This window comes from Dromaius novaehollandiae, chromosome 7, assembly GCF_036370855.1.
Source record: "Dromaius novaehollandiae isolate bDroNov1 chromosome 7, bDroNov1.hap1, whole genome shotgun sequence".
In the NCBI taxonomy this organism is placed as follows: Eukaryota; Metazoa; Chordata; class Aves; order Casuariiformes; family Dromaiidae; genus Dromaius; species Dromaius novaehollandiae.
Window position 1 is genome coordinate 3,500,200 of NC_088104.1, and position 20,920 is coordinate 3,521,119.

At 42.0% G+C, this 20,920-nt stretch overlaps 1 protein-coding gene across 6 annotated transcripts in view; it reads right to left on the bottom strand.

Moving 5' to 3' along the window:
* Positions 1-20,920, bottom strand: part of MBD5 (methyl-CpG binding domain protein 5) — a 138,222-nt gene that overhangs the window by 104,198 nt on the left and 13,104 nt on the right. The gene's annotated exons all lie outside the window — the stretch shown is intronic.

Below are 20,920 nucleotides of genomic sequence, written 5' to 3' on the forward strand. Positions count from 1 at the left end.
TGCTTGCAGGACTGCCTTCCTGTCGGTGCCAAAGTCATTAACGCAAATATTTAATAAAATCAGTATTAAGACTGTCCTAAAGAAAATCCTCGTTTAAATTCACTCTAGCTGACAGTTCCCCTTTCAGCACTACTAGCAGTCATTTTTAAAGATCCTTAACGAGATGGGTAATTCTGGTAGTGCTTCCTACATTCTGCAGTTTTGATAAAATTGTATCAAAACGCTTCACTGAAATACTTCCCCAGAATGTCACCAGTCTGAGCTGAACGGGAATTCCCCATGGCACGCACCACAGTCTAAAATAGCTCTAAGACATGTAAATCTGTCCTTCACCTCCCTGGATGCTCTCATCTGCCTCCTTCTACACCATCAGTGCGCGTGAACCCACCACGGTTCCCAGAACGCCTCTTCCCAGCTTCTTGCCCAAAGCTTCCCAGAGGGTGTTTCTGAATTCCTCAGGGACCCCTTGGATTTGGATTCCTCACGGAAGATGCCCCGTACTCTTGAAAACAATACACTGAGGGATCAGAGTCCAGAACGCTGCTGCAGGATGTAGTGGAGAACAAAATTATAAATCCCCTCAAAAAGGGATTAGTAAAATAGCGGAATACAGATCTATCAGTAGCTATTAAAAACAAGTGCCCCGAGAACAACCTTCATGTCAAACTGTCTTTAACTCTGCTGGCATGGCATCTGAGGCTCTGATAACCAACGCAGCATATCTCTGCAGATCCACCTCTGCTGAGCACCTGCCCCATCCGTTCTCACAGGCAGGATCCAGAAAGGGCTGGATGGACCACGGATCTGACCCACCATGGCTCTCCTGGGAAGAAAAACAGGCCTCCTCAGACCAGAGGAGAGCCGAGAGAGATGTGGGCCTCTGCCCCTTCCCATCCACGCAACCCCGAGTGACGCAAAAGACAGACAAAAGCTTGAGATTTTTTATTTGTTTATATTAGAAATTAGGTGCCTCATTAATTTAATTAATTTTCTGACTTTTCTCCCTGGTCTCTTCACCTAGTTGCTTCCTCTTTTTCAAATACCGCAGCCTGAAATCAATCCCGCTGACCTTAGTTGTTTCACTTGCTGAGATCTCTTCATCCACCCATCCCACAATTTAAATCACATTCATTTTCACATGTGCGTTCCCTCCGGTTCATCCGACTTCATCTCCTCACTCTTTATTCTCTTATTTTACATGAATAGCAATCTCAGTCTAAAAATACTTGGACTACTTCACATTAGCCTGGTTGTGTACTAGGAACCTTTTGGCCTAAGGCACATCCAGTTCTCGTATTCAACAAATGGTTTTATCTTCTGCCTTTCATCTCTGAACTCGACCAGTTGTGCTACACGTGGAAAAGCTGAAGCATGCTCGGTCACTACTCTTATGCACTGCTGCAGTACACACGTCATCTATTTTCTTCCACAAAACAGTCAGCAAATTTGTGTCAAGCACAGACATTAGGTTCTCACAAAAAATATAGACAAGTAACTGCAAAAGAATAAAGAAACCGGACAAACACCAGCAGCAGCAAAGTAGCTACAGAGCACTCTCCGCCTGCTGCCAGGGATTAAGCTTGGACAGCCAGTATATGCAGTTCAAAAGCTGAACTTTGTCTCTTTGATCCATCAAGTCAGTACGATTGCCTGTCTGCCTGCAAATCCTTCGGCCAAAATTTGCTTCACACATTTATTTCAATTTCCCAGTCAAAGCGTTGAAAGCAAATGTTGCTCAGAAGAATAAAACTTTTGTTGGCAATTCCAATATTGCTTAGTTAATGGTCTGTGCGCTGTCAGAAATTTCGCAAAGCTAAGATGATTTGATAAATGATGATTAGCAAGCCTTGACCACAGCTATACACAAAGAGTTGGAAAATCCATTAAATTTACAAAATGTTGATGTTTGAGAAACTGTCCAAAAATATTTTTTATTTAAATGACCAGAAATTTAGCTCATGAATTACAGGCGAGGGCCCTCTGCTTCCTGATAAAACAGGGCAAATTTTGAGACAATAAGCCCGAGGATTTTATAGCACTTTCAAAGTCCCGCTCTGCCTCAGATTTCACAGCCATAGCTCAATACCCACTTTTGCATGAGACTGACTAAATCCCAGAGAAACAACACGATTTAGAATAATGAAATACAAACTTAAAATTAGAATATTACACTTACATATTATATGCATAGAATACAAAAATATTAAACACAGGTAAAAGTGTTCACACGTCAGTATCACTCTTCTTTAAAGCACACTATAGCTATTGCTTCTTCAGCTAAAACAAGCTTCATTCATCTCAAGATGGAGAAACTTCACCCTCAAACCTTCAGCCTCAAGGTCTGAGTAGCCAGACTACTAAACTTTAAAATCTGAAACATTCCCACAGTTGAAGCCCATGAGCTTTTAAGGTAGAAAAAACCCAAAGATAATAAGGACACTAAAATTTTAGATCTCACAGGTATTATTTACAAGTTGAAAATGACATTATTGACGATTATTTCAAGGACCCCTCTTTTAGAGATACCCAAAAATTACGTTAACGCGTTGCAAACTATTGCGCTTTTGTGTAGCACATTGGGTAAATGAGGGGAAAAAAAGTAACAGAAAGGCAATAATAAAGATTATCTAGTAGTGATATTGAATTGAGACTGTAAGACACAAATGACTTATAAGTCTATATACAATAACTATTTATCATACTTATAAAAGCTTCAGAGACCCCAGGCAGATGCTATATAGACACCAGATATCTTTAAAATGGGTTTTTCAATGAGAAGCAGCTACAGTATGAAATGAACAAAGTTTCATAAAAGGCTGTAAAAACACGCATGGCAGAAAAGACGACGTCAGGAAAAGGCAAACTTCTCCCCAGCCAAAATCACAACACAGTCATTCATCAATTGCTAAAGAAGCGGCGGAAACCCTACAAAGAGAATTGCTCTGCAGAAGAGATCTTAGGCGGAGATTTCCAAGCCGGAGTGGCAGGGACAACCCCCTGCGGGAAATCACAAACACAAAAATAGAAGAGACGACTTCCCGGTCAGCGAGGAGGGACCAAGCACGACTTCTGCGGCACGTCCACCACCGCCGTTTCTGAAAACGTTCAATCGAGGTCTTCAAAAAGGCGTTGTCAAGGTTTGAAAACGACACTGAAGGAAACCAGAAGGAGGGCACAACCCGTTCCACCCCGCGCTGCTTACCCGAGATGGGCACCGGGGCACCGGAGCCAAACACCCCGCCGGACGCCGCCGATCCACCCCATCCACACTAACTCCCCGGTACCGCTCGGTGCCTTCTGCCTGGAAATGCTCCCATGGCACTGAGCAAACACTGAGAACCACAATTCCAGCCGGAATTACAGTTTCTGCTGCTTACAGATCACACACAGAGATCAGTCACTGCAAACTGTCAGAAGGAACTGAGTATTACTCTCATTGTATTTAAATAAATTATAGCTCCAGCTAGGCTAGGAAGCCTGGAAGCTGCACAACAGCACATCCAAAGTGCTTCTGCTTGGCGTGAAAACCGACTTCCCGACCGGACCGTACACACCTATGGCACGCCGCGCTAGAGAGTGTGCATAGGCTCGACGTCCCATCGCACAAAGCTACAACACTTCTGAGCAACACAAAACAATCTGGGAACGCTTGAACTGCGGAGTCAAAGAGTTCATAATTGTTTTGAAAATTTTTAAATGCTTCATAAAAAGCTAAGACTACTTGCAGGGCTGCAACGCACCACACCTAAAGCGATTCAGAGCACCGAGCTGCTGCAAGGCCTTTTTTCCCGCAGTCTGCACTAGCACGGAGCCCAGCTTACCAGCACGAAGCCTTGCAAAGCCACCCTGAGTTCTTTGCTACCGAGAAGGCAAGTCCCTGCAGAACGCAAATAAAGGGACTCCTTATACTTTTACTTAAATACAATCATTCCCACTCTGCAAATGTCATAATATACTGATTTATATTAGTATATTCATATTCAAATACCAGAAATATAATACAAGAACTTATCTTATTCCTAAAGTTATCATTAGAATTTAAAAATTAAGCAAAAAATGCTTTGGCTATATAAGAAGTCTTGACTTTGGTCAATGAATACATGAGTACCTTTCTTCTAAGTAGATATTTAAAACTTGCTAATCAATTTGTGATTTGCAAAACATATTGCCGTCTGGCAGGAAAGCAACCTTGCTTTCAAAAGCTACTTTAAAAGTATGCACGTTTTCAGGACACCACCCCTAGATATGCTCTCTTCTGCATCAATGGAAACATCTTCAACTTTGAGAACAAAATATTCTCTTTGAATTTTAATAATAACTTTTCAGCCTTCCCCCCCCCCGCCCAGGGCATAAAATTAAGGACTTGATAACCGACTGAAGTCAATGGAAAGTTTAAATGAGCTGGCTTGGGCTGAAGTTCTGAGAGGTCACGTTTGTATACGTACAAGTTTCAAATGCTAAGTCCTGAACATCACAAAAGGGAGTCAAAGGCTTTTTTTTTGGTATGAATAAAGCTATCTAACCATTTTAGGTACCTCAAATATGTTTTACTGGATTGCCCTGATATTTTTTTACAATGCCACTTTTCAATGCCATCATATGTGAGATTTTAAGTGCCTAATTGCTGAAAGTATGAAAGAAACGCTGATACATTTTTATAAAAATAGAAAGAAGGTTCACATAGATACATCATATACCACTTATTTTGATATTAATCCACAATTAAAGTCATTCAATTCTGTGAGACTAAATGGCCTACAAATAAAAGTATGAAGATCCAGATTTGATTTTATGAAGAAAGGAATTTAGCACTCACAGAGCTAAAAATACCACCTCATAATACTACGGGTCAAAAACAAACCACTCCATCTTCCAGAGACTCCTACTTCCACAGAAATTGTGTGTTTTATATATGGCAATTGAAGAATAAAGATCACTTTTGCCTTGTATATGGCTGAATGCAGCCCTATGATTTTAGTTTTTAATCACAGAATATTTAAATTGCTTTTAACAGAGAGTTAAACAGGGGAACTGAGGTGATATCTATAGGCTAAATCTCTCTTGGCCTGCCGAGCGCTGACTGGGCTTCCAGCCCTGAGCTGCAGAGGATGCTCATTACGTAGAGGTCTACTTTAACAGGTTGGATTAAATCATCAGTGACTTCTGGAAAATGCCGTTTTAATTTGTCCAAGTATACTAAAGAGAAGCTGGAAGGAAAATGGACTCTCCTCAAACAGCGAAGGATAAGGAGCATCCCTGACCGCATACTTCTTTGCTGCTCTCTCTATAGGCAGCGGAAGGCCACTGGCTGCAGCCAGCTGTACAAACTTGCCTTCCCGAGCAGCGATCCTACGTGCCACGTTTGCCAGCGAGAGGGTAAAAATTCAACAACGTGCGCCACCCAAAACCTGCGTCCTACAAGTAACGACGACATCGCTGCACGCGCTGGTACTCCCGCATTCATCAAAGGCAAACACGACCTGATGAAAAACATAATGAATCTACATACCACTGTGTTTCTATTTGTGTATACCTGACCCGAGTTTTTATTCTGGTCTAGTCCACTGCTTGGATGTTTAGTTGTCTAGCTTGTTCCCTATGCACCATGGTTTCAGACTTGACGAGCTCCATTTCCAACACATGAAAAGTTGCCTTTAAGTAGTACTCAAGGTGAAAGTCCTGCACTCCTCTCGCAGCTGCTGCTCGGGTGAAGATACTCGCAGTTCCTCAGGAGAGTTGACTGATACGTGTGTCATTTAATCCAAGAAGCAAATATGCTTTCTAAACTCCGAGGGCCTTGGACACCAGTCTATTCAATCTCCACAGGATCCGATTGCTATTTGCCGTAATAAGTTCCCATATCGCTTTTTATATCTGCCCAATTAGAACTGTGTGGAAAGCTAGATGTTCTCAAAACAGAAGGAAACAAAGCTTTTCTCAAAGACGATTTATAGCTAGTGATAACTGAAACTGCAAAACCAACCCAGGCTGCACACTCAATCTAGTAACATCTTCTGCTATTTACTTGCGGCTATAAGAGTTTGGTTTCTTAAATGAGAAAAAGCTTCCTTTTCTGAATTCAGCTAGCTCGAATATAAACATAGAGAATAGATAAATTCAGCATATTCATATCCAAATCCTTCCCCTCCTCCCTCCCAGGTATTCCCCAAAATTATAATATTATAAGGTAATAGAGACATTGAGACAAAGGTCTGACTGCTGTACGCAAGAAACCAGTTTGGGAACTGGGAAGACCCAAGCTCAGCATCCCAACTGCGCTAACAACCCTCCCGGCCTCATGCACGTCGCAGCTGCTTGGGGTGGGATGAAGCCTCAGCGCCGGCACCCAGCACCACCGCTGCTTCCCCCAACACGCGCAGGCCAGCCGCAGGCCTCGGCAGGACACAGGCATTAAAAGATGCTACGTGCTCAAGACTATCCTGCTTTCAATTCTGCATCCCACTGCTGCAAGTGGCTTTTTTCTCTGTTTCCATAATTTTGTCTGTTTCAAAAATTTTGGCAAAGACAAGCTAACATTCTGTGTACGGACTTCAGACGCTCAAAGTGGTAGGCGAGACCTAAGGCTCATTAAATCTATCAGTACAATTTATTTAAATGGACATTCACCTCTATATTCTCAAACAGAAAGCTGTCCAGGCAGCTCCCTCACTTTTAGGGCCTGACCATGTTTTTGACAATGTTGATCTACACGGATTTTGGTGGAAGCTCGATCCTGCATTTAATCCTCAACTTCTAATCATCTGCTAGATGAGATGTATACAAAACATCTATATAAACCATATGGTCCCGTGAAAACGTGGAACTGAACTGAATGAAACGTAAGCTCTTGCCTTTTCTGAACACATCTGTTGCCGTGGCTCCTGACAGGATAGCACCGAAAGGGCTCCGGCGGCAGCGGGACATACGGCAGGAAGCGTTTCGCACATGCTGTGCTAGGCTGCAATTAGCAGGCTCCGAGGCCACCTGCCAGGGGACGCGGTGGCACATAATGCCAGGGGACGGCGCGGGGGAAGCGAAGCGAGCTGTTAGCAGGCATCAGGCATACCCTGTTTCTTCTGCTGACAGCAGTAAAATATCTCTTTCCTCCCCTCAGTTTTTCCCAGCATACCCATTAGACAGGTCCCCGCTAGCAAATGACGGGTCCTCTTCACGGACATGGCGGGGGACTGCTGCATGCCAAGACTGAGACGGTTCAATCTTTGCAAAATTACCCAGAGCAGCCCCGGATGGTTGCTGGAGGTCGAATCTGGACCATTCTCCTCAAGGCACGGTATTGCACATGTAATTGAACTTTGCCTTCCTTTAATCTAAAAAAAGAAGTCGGGACTTTTCTAATTACATAATCAAACAGGGTATTTTTATCGTGACATTTTGGGAATTTGCAGCAATATGCACAGAATACGACAGAAAACCATTGTCCAAGTTCAGAAGTGATGAGCTTCTACCCTTTTTCGGCACAGTGTATCTTTGACTGCAGTCAACTTTTCCCTCCTTATAAATGGGAAAGTTACAGATATCAGGAAAAGGCCACTTAAAGGAAAAACAAAATAAAGGAATGCAAATTTATATTGGAGTTACACAAGTGCCAAAAATGCCCTGAGCCTATAAATTTTCTGTTTATTACTTGTATGCTCTCCTATTTTCTTCAATAGTCTGTATGCAACAAGGAAAACTTCAAAAAGTATGTTTTAAAAGCTGACTTTGAAGACCGTGAGCATGAGTCAGACACAATTTACATGGCTGAAATTTCACTAAGTATCTTTGAAATTATAGCACCACAAACCTCGTCAGGAGTATTTATTTTCAGCTTCTCCCTGAATTCTGTTACTGTAATCCTGAGCTCTCTAACAACGTGAATAAATTTAATGTTGTATTAACAGCGTGATGCAAGGCCTCCATCAGTCACTTTTTAAAGCACAGACGTGAAGAGCGTGATCAACATGACGGCACACACGAAGTGCACAGCAGCGCCGAGAATACAGCTCAACCGTTTGAGCCCTGGACCTTTCACCGCCGACCATACACTCCTGGAGCCCAGCACGTCTTTAAAAACCAGACCACCTTCTCCCACACTAACAGGGCTTGGCCAGACTGCTCCGAACACACCTCCGGTCTAAAGCCAGCCACACAAATGCAAGAGTGCTCCAAGAGCCCTGATGCCTGCTCAGGATGCACTGAAGAAAACACTGAAAGCTCACGAGAAAGTTCTTCCATCCCTTCTGCAACAGCCGGTCAAATTTGCAGTTTGCAGCTATCTGAAGCAAAATGTTTAGAAGGAAGTCGCACCAATATCTCTGATATTACCTCCTCAGAGCCACGCGTATCCAGACTCAAGAAATACCATTCCTCTTGCACACTGGTCTCTACTCTTGCCTCTTGGCAAACTCTTGCCTACAGGGACATCAAAAAGGACAGGGGAAAAAAAAAAGGGGGAAGGAAAAAAAAAAAAAAAAGCTTTTTCACAGCATGACACACTTCCTAAAGCTGTGGATGACACAGCAATGGCTTTCGAGAAGAATCAAAGAGCAAGAACTTCTGCCTCTCTCCAAAGGATGACTAAGTGATTTACTATTCCTAGAAAAGTCATGGAAATGTGACAGCGATCCATTGCCCTCTAGTGAGGCACACACAGTGTATAATCCAATGATGACTGATTTTTTAAGTTATTCTCATGCTATTAAGCATGCCTAATATGTACCTATACAGAAGAGGAAACCGAAATAAAGAGATACTTGCATAGGGTAAGTTGACCCTGAAGATTCAAAGAAAGGAAGAGGGGAGAGGGGGAAAAACATTTTTAAAAAATATATAAATAGATAGGTTTTATTATCTACCACAAGGTAACAATTAGTGCTCCTCTCAATGTAAAGGCACACAAACCTGCAGAGATTCATTTTCTTCATATAATCATCCCCTCTTCTGAGGAACTCAAATGCAAAGTCCATTAAAAAAACTACCAATTGCTCTATCCATTGAAAAAAGAAAAACATGCATGTGGGATTTTTTTGGACAATTTGGTTTGACCAACCTGTATTATGATACTGCTGATTTCCAATGATACTGCTGATGTCAAATTTTCATCCTTTTAACTGAATTATACTTCTCAATGAACAAGTTTACTTTTTTGAATGGATAAAATGTGTTTAAACATATATGCTTCACTTGAATAAAAAATAGAGAAACTCAAATGATGTCAAAAAAGTGTAAACTAGTCTTCTAAATACCTGAAAAGGAGTATTTAAAAATGCAATAATTTTCAGAGATGCTAAATAATCTTACTCTGAGACTAAATTGCAACCTACATTGATACCTATATTGATATTTCTACACCACAGTGACAATCATGCAAAATGTACTCTATTTTAAAAGTCTTCTCCTTAGGTTTAGATCCTATTCATAAAAAGCTAAGTCTTACAAATCGTCCTTCCTTGCCCCATGCGTAGCACAAAACCCAAAGAGCAGCAAAAGTTAGCCTTATGATTTTTGCTTATTATTTTTCTCCTACGGATAAAGTGATGTGCATCATTAAGGGACAGGTATTTGCCTAAACACCTTCATTAAAAATAGGGCTGGGTCTAGACTCATGGTTCAACCTAATGGCCAAAAAAAACAACAAAAAAAAAGAATCACCCTCACGTTTATTATACTAATTCACTTCTGTCCTTTGAGCTCCGACGAGGTAGCTTTCACACGCTAAGTTCACTGTTTGATCCATAAATGGATCTTACGTCCCAAAGACAACAGGCAGTGTTAGCTAACAGCACTATAAAGACAGTAGTCTGGTTAAATTGCCCTTCGTTTCAGGGCACCAATTTATCACTATCGGTATCATAAAATCAGCAGAATTTTAAGAAAGCCCCAAACATTCACACTTTCTCTCCCAAATACCTGGTTTCTCTTCACATGCACGCAACCTCAGTTCCTTCAGGCGTGTAGCGTTTTAACTCCAAAGTGAAAATATGTACATGACAGTTATTTAAACATGTTTTTAAACTGGTATCTTTATAAACACTAAAGTTGTTATATATTTACACATACCTAGAAAGAGTTTAATAGCTGAATAACAAAGGATGTTTGTACAGCTACTGGACATGGGTGATAAATCCTGCTCGTCACATGGTAAATTAGATATGAGTAACAGCAAGAGGACACACTTATCATACTAGCTTCTAAAAGCTGTTTTATTAGACAATAATTCAGGATAGAAACAACACCACAATCCTGTATTTACAGACTAGACCAGGAGCCCAGTTCCAGTCCCACTCCAGGCACGGACCAGAGCAAGCGTTTCCATCTCGGTCTCCACTTGCCAAATGACATACTTGTTCGCCTGCTCAGCTACTACGAGGATGCTTTGGCGGGAGGACCCCACAAACAAACAAAAAACACCCTATGGCAGATAAAATGGAAATTCAGAGCTCTATAGGTATCATAAAATAAAATGGTTACAGCAAAGGATCACAACCTAAGCATATCAGGATGGAACTGTGCAAAAATCCTTAAGCCAGACTACAAGACCTCAACAGTGATTAAAGGTATGTTTAAAAACTAAGCATGCGAGCCTGTTTGGCCATCACAGCAAACACCTGGGACAAACAGACCTTTATCTATTTTTTTTTCCAGCAACAAAGAGAAACCCATTATAGGTGGCAAAAAACGTGGAGGTTTAACTCCTCACTGCAGCCACACACACAGCAGAGAGCACGCAAGGCCTACGGGGTTACAAGGAAGGTGCTAAGGTCTACGCTAGCAGCTGATACGGTATCTGTCTTAAAAGCACGAGCATAAATCAAGAGACCTAGTAAAACAGATGCGTTACTCTAGTACTGCATGAAGCTGCTGAGGAAGGGAAGCTGCCACTGCTGCTCAAAGCTTTTCCAAACAGTATGAAATAGAGACGATTGCCGTAATTTCCACACTGCCTACAGTATTCTGAAGGAGAAAAGCACCACCGCAGCATTACAATATCCTTCTGCCGCTGCTTTGCTGTTTAGCAAGGCTTGAAGCAGGAGCAGTGAGGCTGTATTCTTGGAAACGTTACATGGCGCTGGCTCACATCTTAAAGGTTATCTTTACAACCAAAAGAACTCAAAATTGATCTTTTAAAGCTAGTATGTCCTTCTTCCCGGACAGGAAGCGCTCATCAGAGGTTCCCGTTGGAAAACCGGGACTCGGCAATGCTTTTTTCTGAGCTCCTGCTCAGGAAGCCTCTGCCTGCCTGCCCCTGCTTCCCCACCCCCATCTTCTCCCTCTCCTCCATAAAGCCCTCGTCCCCCAGTATAATTTGGCCAAAACGAGTTTCCACATCAGCCATGTTTTCTCTGAATTTTGTCATACGAAGCCTCATTTGGACAATGTTAAATTAAACATGTGACTCCGTAAAAAAAAAATTTAGATTGTCTCATTCCAATATTCCACAAAGTTATTTCTCCATTGGCACATCCAGATAATTTATGAAAACTTGCAATCAATTTATTCCATGTGACACTGATAAACAAATTAATGGCGAGTTTAATTGCCTTTGTCTCTTCAGCTCAGAATTGCCTTTTAGTGATATTTATCTGAAATTATGATCTACAAAGAAAATAAATTATAAGTGGACTTGTAAAATTGATCACATTTAGAAGTTGGCAACAGTCACAAATATTAATCTGAATTTTACTTGTCCAGGAAGAAGCTTATTTGATCAAAAACATTCTGCAAAGAAGGCTGGTTTTTGCTGTCTCATGTTTCCTGCAGTATTTTACTTGCATATATTTTTCTAGATTTATTTATTTATTTATTGTATTTGTATAAACCGCTCTTCTAGTTTCTTGTAAAGCATACCAGAAACCCTCTTTTCGTAACCTTTTACCTAGGGAAATACAAAATAATCAAATCTTTTAACACCTGATCCACTGAAGAACAAATAAAACAACCCAAGTAAAAAACCCGATAATCACTGTTACATAATGCATACTGCCTCATCAATATTAGTACAAACCATTAAAGAAAAAGAAACCCAAATATTTGTATACAAAAGTAAAAATAACACATCTGACATTTATTTTCTAAAACAAAGTTTGAATCATGGTATGTTGAAAAATGATGGCAATGCATAGTCTGCATTCCTGACAGACCCACATATTTTCAAAATTCCTATCTATTGCAAACATACCTTACAGTTGCACCGAATTACTCAAAGAAATTGGTATAAAACAGGTATAAAACACCTCTGTTCAGACATTTCCTCTGTAAAGAAGCTTCAGCACAGAAAATACTTTTTTTTTTCTAAAACTGAAGATATGGATACCTATACCTATAAAATAATATTCCTGCTTGCTCATTCTGAGATTTATAGCAAAAGAAACGCATTTGGATCTGGAAGTGAAAGTTTATTTTCTTTAAGGAAAAAAGTGCAGGGTGGAGGCTGGGAAAGGAAGCAGGCAAAAAGGCGCCTGACGGGACTTCTGCTACTGTGGATGTGAATGGACTTCAGTAACATGTCTTACTTATTTTTGCCTGGAAACTGGGGCTTTTTAGGACATAATTACCATAGCCTAGACTTACTTTGGATTATCTATGGGGACAGGAGAAACACAACCTTAGGCTTGGGACTTGCACCTAGGGACTTCAGAAAAGTCCATGCAAGGATATAATGATCTCAACCCTCTAAAAGGGAACAGCTCAGTCTTTCAGATGAATTTACTTTCAGCTAAGACAATGACATAACTGAAATGTTGTAATTAAATATTTTATGAACATGTGTGTTCACTCTACATGTTAAAAACAGGAAGAATCACAGCAATAAATCCTTACTGTTATCAGACAAAGCAGCAACCAACATTTCCCCGATTTAACGTTCTGGCTTCACAGTTTCTTGCCTGTCTTTGACGCTGGGGGAAGGGAGAGGAGGGAGGACTCCCTGGGTAAGAGAGATTAAATTTAAGGTATGCCTCCACTGCAAACAGAAGGGTGTAACCGCAGACAGACAGACGGACATGACCTAGTTTTAATCTCACTAGGTTGGGTACAAATAGCAATGAAAAAGGCAGCAGCAAAAGTGCCTGTGAGAACAGCTGGAGCATGTTGCAGCCTGTTCTCCTGCAAGTTTACTGCTTTTGCACCCAAGCGAGTTCGAGTATGCCTAACCACGCTGCAGTCGCACCTCCAGGCCTACAACCCGATGCCCACCGCTGTCATTTCTCCAGCAAGCAGCTGGTCACTAGAGAAACGACGGCCCCGCAGAAGGGCAGCGGAGGCGCGGGTCCGCAGGCATGCGCTACGCACCTCCACGCCAGCACGCTTCTTGCAGAGTCACCAGAGCACTTGGCTGCAAGCAGGAGGGCTGTCTCAAAGCGCCTGCCAGAGCTCCTCTCCTCGCATTTCCCTTGGAGACATGACTCGGCTCTCCACGGGCTAAGCAACAGCACTAACAGAAAAGGCCAAGCAGAAAGTAACGGGCAATTTTTATATCCTCTTCTCTCCTGTCTTCAGCAATGATCCCATGACAGGCAAAACATGCAACTGCTCTCTCCTACAAACGAATTTTATACTTGCAAACATTAAAGAATGCCAAGAAGCTAAAGCCCTATCATTAAAGTATTAGTACAATGTTTTGCAGCCAGAAAATTCAAGCAACTAAGAGAAAGACAGCTAAGGGGGAGGGAAGAAGCCCTTTTCTCCCTCTAAAATTTGGTAAGCTTATGCAGGGAATATTGAAATTAGCTGAATGCAAGACTAAATGCTAAAGCCAAAAAGTTGTCATCCATGAGCCGTCCCTTGTAGCACCCGCATCTGAGACGCCGAGACAAACAGATACAGGCTTTTAAGATTCCACGCTGTCAGAAAATTTAGCTTCACTATTCCCGAAGAAATTATAGGTTGTCTGGGACAAAGCTCTCCTGGCTTACCTTCCCTGGCATCATAACACTAGAATTAAAAAGAAAGGCCTACGTGCTGTTACACACCAAAGCCTTCACAGTTGTGTCTGATTGGGGCTTCTCCCTCTCCGGCTGCAGTGACAGCCAGAGGAAACTTCAACGCGGGATAAATCCCAGATTGCAGAAGTGCGATAGACTGACAGGGAACTGCCATTTTCACGAGCCAGGAATATGTAGGCCAGGAGAACAAGTCTGTTTTAAAGTAAATGCTTCTTACTAAAACCCCCACTTACTTTTGACCGTACGGATTTAAGAAGTCCTTGCAGGGACTCGATTCCATTAGCAGTGATAGTATTCATCTACACATTTTAAAAACAGGGCTCTGGAAGAGCAAGCAATCCAGGGGAATTTCCATAGGATGTTTAATAAAGACCAAAAGATGGATGAATAAAGCCTATTTCATTAATCCGCCTCAACTCTTTACACAGAAGAAAAACAAACCACCAAACAGTAAAATCCCTCAAACTTTATTCTGTACAGACATCAGAGAAACTTACTCAGATGTGCATCATCTCCAAGTCAGCTGTATTTACATGAAGTCCCCATTCAACAGTTGCTCATCCAATGGTAGATGTTTCTGGCTTAACATGGGATCACAGCAAGATCCAGAGTAGCTATTTTTTAGCTTTTTAAAACAGAAGTATGGGTATGGCTAAGGATCAGACATGCTAGATAATGAAAAGCATCTGCCGCACCTTCAGCTTCAGAATGGTTCTGGCACAAAACTTCACTTCTCGGGGTTTACAAACACCTCTTCCAAGTGCTTTTGTTCTGTCTCTTCCTCTATCATATTGTTAGGTCTTTATGACAGATGTTATACAATACTGAACACCCTATTGGTAATTGAAAAGAAGTCTTCTCCAAGGCCTAAATGTACTTGATGTGCAGTTACATTATCTCATGCATCGAGGTGTTCAAGAAACAAAACTATCTGCCAACCACAGCAACATCGTGGTGCCACGTTTGCGTCTGGGCTTTGCTGGGGCAAGAGAGGACAGGGGATGTCGGGCAGGTAAATCAGAGCTCTGCAGCACACGTGCACCTAACAGCAACAACAAGGCAGTGCACATGGGACATTGCAGCATCCGAAACCTACCTACGCTCCCCGTTGGGCGGGAGCACAGCCCACTAACGTGTTTTAAACAATGTTAGCGCCGAGATGCACGTTTCCATCACCCTACGCTAGCCTGATCTAGGACTGGAGGATTTTTACCCTGCTCCAGCAGCACCGCAAGCTCTACACTGAGACAGGGCGTTCTCCTCCCTCCTTCCAGCTAGGACAGGCGACAGCAGCGCTGTACTGCCCGTAATCGCTATGCAACTACTCTGCTGTACCTGATCAGCTTGCTACCATCTGTAATAATTTCCTAAACAGCCACCATTTTGTAAACGCACTCTGATTTAAGAAACTTTTATCCAGTATTTCTTTTGCAGTAAAAGGGTTTGTTTTCGGAAACCAAAATTTCAAATTGAGACAAACTACTTTGGTGCCAGAAAAACTTCCTTCGCTGTACAGAAAAAGGCAGAGATGAGTAATCTACCGCCTGTAAATATCCACACATAAAACAGAAAACATGCTATCATCCATCTCCTACATGGTTTGGACAACAAAGACACTGTCACTGAACCCCACGAGGTGTTTGTGCGACCCTGCTAAGGCCTATTGCCACGGACACTGTTGCACTAAGACAACATATTCGCTAGGTCCCTTACGGGGGTATTTGCAGTGCCTGGTTTTGGGCACTCGGACGGCAATTTGGAGGCTTCTTTCCCTACTAGCTAACAGCGGGAGAAAGGCTACTTCAGACGGCATAGAGCCTAACGCAGGTACTCATCACCCAGCTATCGAGCCCATGTTGATTGAGCAAATATCTCAATCAGAACTTACTGCTAACAAAGGAGGTTCTGCAGGACAGTTCAAAAATAATGATAAATAATTTAAAGTACAGATACAATTGTGTTGCCTTGCAAAAGGCATAGTACCAGGAAATACTCAACGCTAGTTAGAGACAATTCAGCCATGTTTCTCTTCTCCTTCTTCCCAGTAGACAAAAGCAGTTCCAAGAGTTCTACAGTTTTTAGAAACAGATATTTAATTTTTTTAGAGGACAAGCAAGGTGTTATTCCTCCAAAATCCTGTTGACATGTGACCCTAAGTTTACACCACAAAGTGGTGCATCAATCTCTGCTTTTACACTAAGGCTTAATACAACGTTTTACATCAATTTTTGAGAGATTTGAGAGAAGAAAAAAAGAAATCAAAAAAGAGTGATATTTATCCTTAACTGAGGAATTCATCATTATATTTTTATACCTTCGTATTTGTTATAATGCATGTATTACTATGGAGGAGCAGAGTAGTCCCAGAAGACGACAACCCAAAAGCAGAGGGCATATACCAAATACTGTCATAGTTCACGGCGGGAACAACGTGCAAGCCCCGGAGCTTCCCTGCAAGCAAACGCTCACCGTCCCAGCAAGAGCCAGCTCACATTACTGCAACCGTTCACAGCTACTACACCTGAGTTACTACACTCAAGCTAGCCCCGCTAAGCACAAGCTTACAGCCAAAACTGGATCTCAGCGGGGTTTGATTGGCAGCTGATGAGTTTTGCTAATTAATGTAAACTGTGCTAACTTGATATATAGCTTGTGGTTGAATTCCCATGTAGAATATGCCAATAGTTTTACTCACAAACATGTTTTAACCCTACAACTTGTACTGTCAATAGGCAAAACAAAAATATGTACATATATGTGGTGTGGATTCATGCTTTTTTGCAAAGATTGTGGGGTTTTTTTGATCCTCTGAAGTATTCCTACAATTTCTTGGGCCAATATAGTCCAAGCTTTCTTCCTGCCCATAATTCCTGTAATCTTCCGATGCTGAAAACTAATGCTGCTTGTACACACCTTTTCACTATTTTGCACGATCTATATGTATCAGCCAAACTCCAACTGTCTACTATAGCCAAACCACTCAGAATAGCACACGTGAGGACTGGCAAGAATATAGCAGGGTCTATGACTTTGGGAGAAACATCAGAAATACCCATTTGCATTTTAAAAACCAGCATAGGCACAGGTCAATCATACTGCTGCATGATGCCAGAAATGCGTTTAGAAACTGAAAACCCTCTTCTGCAAGGAAACGACAAGTCTGGATACTCCTTCCCTTCCCATCCTTACTACAGGGAGTTTGAACAGTTCTTCCTTCATTTTCTAAATATAGATATCATGATTAGATTCTGGTTTATGAACAGGAGCAGTATGATTTCAGACTGGAATAGCAAAAACGAAACATGGAGTAAGCCACAGGACTCAGAACAAGCCACAGTACTTGTACGAATCCCAGTTAAGGTCGGTCACCATCCTTAGGGCCACTACCCACGAGCGGAGTTGTGGATCTACCTACTGAGAACCCGCCAGAGCTGCAACCGAGTAAGTGGTAGCAGTAATCTTTATTACGATGGGGTAATAAAGTGGAAGTGACTCCCAGATCTTAAACAGTAATGTTTCAGTAATGAAAGATACTATAAGCAACAAATTGGATGGCTTTAATTGCAAGGTATTAGTAACGCTATTTCCCTGACCTCCTCTGTAACTACCAAGGTGGACTTAAAGCAAGAGAAAATAACTTAAATATGTAACTAGCAGTTGATTTTATGAAGTTTGCATTTATTAAAAAAAAAAAAAAAAAAGAAAGAAAAAGAAAACAAAAACCAAAAAACCCAACCCCCAAACTAGATTTACAGGTCTAGCAAGTATTACTGCATATTTCTGTAAACTTCCACACTCCTTGTAACTCTATCATACCAGTAACTTAATAGTGCTATATAGTTATTAGCATTAGAGGAGTGTTTCAGCCAGTCTGGATTAGAAATCCTGCAGCTGAACTAAGCAAAGAACCACCCCAAAGCCATCTGTGTTTGGGCTCCTCGCTCTGGAGAGCGGGAGAATGAATTCTGCTCGCAAACCTCTGACTCTGGGTTCAGCATCCTGCTCAACTTACTTCTGCTCATTTCTGCCGGATTCAGTGAAACTCCTACGCGGAGCACTTTACTAACTCTTTGTAGTCCCTGATAGACGGTTCAATTATTAACAGCATTAACAACCTGTGTACCATGCAACAAATCATTTATGACCCTCTTCCTCTCTCCTCACTGGTTTTGTCTCTTCTCCCTTCCCGCTTGTGTTGGAGCCTTAGTTCAGTTGAACTCTTTGTTCATTTATTCTTTCTCTTGGGGGTGGGGAAGAACTGGAGTATTTTTCAGTGAGGAGACGAAAAGAATCCTTTTGTTTTGCCCAGATTTATATTTTTAAAATTTGGTATGCCTTCCCTTCAGCATTTATTCTGGCTTTAAAATCCTAGCTGGTAAGATGTTCCTTGACAAGATGCTCCCAAACCACTACGGTAAAAATTTAAGACTGCACTTACTTAAAAATAAAAATTAAGGTCTAATTTGATAGATTGTACCATTGAACTGGGCCCTTTTATCCGCGCTGGTGACAAGGTTACCTCAGGCTGGAAGGGCTTGTGGACTTCGTTGCTCCAGCGGACGTGTCGGGGCAGAAGGAACTCTTCTAGATGACTTGCAGAATTTTTCCAAGGGCACGACTTTGCAACAGGGTTTGTTTTGCTATACAATTTTACTTTTTGATTTATTATTGGACAAGAAATTGGAATAATTTCTGGTATATTCTTGGTTAGTTTAAGGCTCTGTTATCTTTTAACAATTTTTTTTTTTGTAAAATACAATGCCATTTTAATTTTTGTAAGAAGAAGAATAATCAGGAATTTAAACTCAAATTTCTAATGTCATTACTAAGGGTCTAACGGTCTGTAATACCAGCATCCAAAATAAACAGACTGCTATACAAGCGAACAGAGTACTCTACTTTCTCAGCACAGCATTGCATTTTCTCCCTCTAGACCTTCACGCGAAGCAAAGATACAAACATAAAGCAAGCAACGCTCCCTGCTCACCTGGACCTGTCCCCAGCTCTGACAGCTGGACCTGTTTGAAATACGCCTGCGTGCAGCAGCGCGCCTTCGGTCCACTTTGAATTAAAATAATGGTATGTATGCTTAGCACTGCGCAGAGCGTAGCGTAATGCAATAACGCAGACCGCCTTGGCTCAATGGCATCCAAATGGCAGGTATTTTGCCTTTAGGTGTCAGATGTGCATCGTCCTGCAACTGCTAAGTTTGTAACTGGAAGGTGTCCATGGCAGCAACTCTGTGGCAGTCACCACAGTACAAGATGGGCCAAACCCTCTGAAATGATGCAGGACTACTCCGCTGAAAAATGATGTTATTCAGAAAGCATAGGCCCATGCCTAAATAAATTAATGATAGATCTTCCCAGCCATGTGAAGCTGGACACTGTGCCAATGCAACCTTGTTGTATTTGTCACTGGAAAAGAGTTAATAGGGCTAACCCAGAGCAGGCAGTAACCTCTGCAAGTGAAGTTTCAGGAATAGATACGAACACGATTAACCCAAGGAAGACCATCCTCTACTAAGTCAGCTATCACTTCAGACATATTTGCTGCATTCACCATTTGCAAGTAAACTGTGTATAAAATGTGGCATATTTAATGAGCATCTCTGTAACTGCAGAAGTTACAAGTTTGCAAAACAAAGTCTAATTTCCAAACTATTGCAATCTGAATAACAGCCACCTACTTCTGGGCTGTAATAACATTTTAGCACCAATAACGTGCAATTGCAAGATGCAGCTATATATAACCAGATCGTAGACGGTTAAGGTAGTGGACTCTGTGCATGTTTATACTTGGATAAATCTTTGCATAGGCATATTCTGTAACATTATCACATACTGGATTACAAAACAGAGGGTATCTGTCAAGCACCTAGCCAAGCCTCTCCATGAACCTAAAATAAGAAGTAATTTTCTGTGAGAATGGCATCCGAGTTAGGCACAACGTTCAAGATACGTGCAAGTCTAACACAAGCCCCAACTGGCAAGGGCCTGACTGATCCCTCAGGCTTGCTAGCTCCAGCAGCGCGTCTCCGGCCCGACCTGCTCCGCTCTCCCCAGGCACCCCCCACCTCCGCTACTGTACGCCCCAGAGGCACGCCAGCTCCCGGGGCTGAGAAGACATCCCGTTTTTTAAAATGTTAGTGTCCTCCTGACAAATCCACTGCTGGACACAAGGCAAAATTCAATGAAGAAACCTCAGCGGGGCACAGAATACCAGTGCCATGGGTGGAGCAATATATATGCCCAAATTCCCAACTCCCAGGCCAAAGAAGAGTGGACAGATTATCACAAGAAGCCTTTTGTTGAGTGACCCGTAACTAGTTCTATCAACACTGCCCAGGCCCTCAAGCGAAGAGCCAGTTCTCATGATAAAATGAACATGCATGTGGATTTTATAGCACCATGGGGAGAAAAATCACGCCCCAAAACTAGACAGGTGTGCGAAATGTTCAATTGCTCCAATTTATCTATGGAGTTGCTATCATCTTAATGATAACCCCATCCTCAAAAATAAAACCCAAAGTCTATTTAAATACCCTTTTCAAGGCATTAACATTGACCTCTTAATCTACGTGCTCCAAACTCTCTCTTTCACGCTACAGCTCAAGCACTGAAGAACGGGAAGACATCTGAAGCAAAGAGAGTTTTGGAGCAGGCCAGGATCTCCACTTCCCTGCACACGGATAGCTCGGCGTTGCCTTCGCGCCCTGGCCCTCCTTCCCTCCTGCCGGCTGAACACGATCTCCCCCAGGCTTCCCAAATGCTGACCCAGGAACCTCTGCGGGCACACCGAACTACTTCCCCTTCTCCTTGAAAAGACTTAATAACCTACAGCTTTTTTCTGTGCCCTACTTGTAGTCTATGGTTTTCTTCCTTCATGTACAAAATTTGCTGAAATAAAATTTTACAGTGTGTCAATTCAACAAAGGAAAAACTATAAAGTTAGCTCTGACAGCTCCCTTTCAGGAA